This window comes from Arachis hypogaea, chromosome 20, assembly GCF_003086295.3.
Source record: "Arachis hypogaea cultivar Tifrunner chromosome 20, arahy.Tifrunner.gnm2.J5K5, whole genome shotgun sequence".
Classification (NCBI taxonomy): domain Eukaryota; kingdom Viridiplantae; phylum Streptophyta; class Magnoliopsida; order Fabales; family Fabaceae; genus Arachis; species Arachis hypogaea.
The window spans coordinates 63531469-63533544 of record NC_092055.1 but is presented as its reverse complement, the minus strand read 5'-3'; the positions used below and the strand labels follow the sequence as shown (position 1 = coordinate 63533544).

The window sequence follows — 2076 nt, the reverse complement described above, 5'->3', positions numbered from 1 at the left end:
TGTCTTGAAGGTTTGGCATCTTCTTCAAGTAAGATCTTATGCATACACATTGAAGGACTGATCCCTTTTAAATCTGCAAGTGTCCAGTCCATGGCATCCTTGTGTTGTCTTAGCACTTGGATGAGCTCCTCTTCTTGTTCTTTACTCAGACTTGAATTTATGATCACTGGTTGGGTGTTGTTGGCACCTAGATATGCATATTTCAAGCTGGGTGGTAATGCTTTCAACTCTAGTTTTGCTGACTCTGCATCTTTGTTGCTTGTAATGGTTGGCATGATTGAGTTTCCCATGGTTGCTTGTGGTGATTCTCCATCTGGTGCTTGTTAGTCAAGTCATCAATTTTAATTTTAAAAATCAAATCTTTTTAATTTATCTTTCAAATCTTTTTCAAAATAAAGTTCAATCAAATCTTTTCAATCATATCTTTTCAATCATATCTTTTTCAAACAAATCTCTTTCAATCATATCTTTTCAAAATTTGATTTCAAAATATTTTTCTTATTCTTACTTCATATTTTTGAAAATCTCACTAACATTTAATGTTTTAATTCAAAAATTTTCAAGTTATTACTTGCCTATTAAGAAATATTCAATCTTTAAATTTTAAAAATCATATTTTTTAGTTTCTTGTTAGTCAAGTAATCAACTCTAATTTCAAAAATCAAATCTTTTTAATTTCCTTTTCAAATCTTTTTCAAAATAATTTTCAATCATATATTTTTCAAAACTTAATTTCAAAATCTTTTCTAACTTCTTACCTTTTCAAAATTGATTTTCAAATCTTTTTCAATTAACTACTTGAACTTTTGTTTGATTTTAAAAGTTTTCTATTTTAATCATATCTTTTTCAAAACCACCTAACTACTTTTCTCTCTCCAATTTTCGAGAATCACTAACCATTTTTTCAAAATTTTTTTTAATTAACTAATTATTTTAAATTTCAATCTTATTTTATTTCTTTTTATATTTTCGAATTCTAATTAATTAATTTAATAAAAACAAAAATATTTTCCTTTTATTTTAATTTGAAATTCGAATTCTTCATCTTCTCTCTTCTCCATTCTACTCTTCTATTCTTCTACTCACATAAAGGAATCTCTATACTGTGACATAGAGGATTCCTCTTCTTTTCTGTTCTCTTCTTTTTCACATGAGCAGGAGCAAGGATAAGAACATTCTTGTTGAAGCTGATCCGGAACCTGAAAGGACTCTGAAGAGGAAGCTGAGACAAGCTAAAACACAACACTTTGAAGAGGACTTTACTGAAATTTTTGAAAAAGAAGTAGAGATGGCCGAAACCAATAACAATGGTGGAGGTGCAAGGAAGATACTTGGTGACTTTACTGCACCAAATTCCAACTTCCATGAAAGAATCATCTCAATCCCTGCCATTGGAGCAAACAATTTTGAGCTAAAGCCTCAATTAGTTTTTCTGATGCAACAGAATTGCAAGTTTCATGGACTTCCATCAGAAGATCATTTTCAGTTCTTAACTGAATTCTTGCAGATCTGTGATACTGTTAAGACCAATGGGGTTGATCTCGAGGTTTACAGGCTTATGCTTTTCCCGTTTGCTGTAAGAGACAGAGCTAGAGTATGGTTGGACTCTCAACCTAAAGATAGCCTGAACTCTTGGGATAAGCTCGTCATGGCTTTCTTAGCCAAGTTCTTTCCTCCTCAAAAGCTGAGTAAGCTTAGAGTGGATGTTCAAACCTTCAGATAGAAAGAAGGTGAATCCCTCTATGAAGCTTGGGAGAGATACAAGCAACTGACCAAAAAGTGTCCTTCTGACATGCTTTCAAAATGGACCATCCTGGATATATTCTATGATGGTCTGTCTGAATTGTCTAAGATGTCATTGGACCATTCTGTAAGTGGATCTATTCACCTGAAGAAAATGCCTGCAGAAGCTCAGGAACTCATTGACATAGTTGCAAATAACCAGTTCGTGTACACCTCTGAAAGGAATCCTGTGAGTAATGGGAGGCCTCAGAGGAAGGGAGTTCTTGAAATTGATGCTCTGAATGCCATATTAGCTCAGAACAAAATGTTGACTCAACAGGTCAACATGATTTC

General features: G+C 33.0%; 1 non-coding gene across 1 annotated transcript; it reads right to left on the bottom strand.

Moving 5' to 3' along the window:
* Positions 1-1690: 1690 nt before the first annotated feature.
* Positions 1691-1798, bottom strand: LOC112788123 (small nucleolar RNA R71). The gene has a single exon (XR_003195502.1). It is a non-coding gene; the product is annotated as a small nucleolar RNA R71 (small nucleolar RNA).
* Positions 1799-2076: the final 278 nt, after the last annotated feature.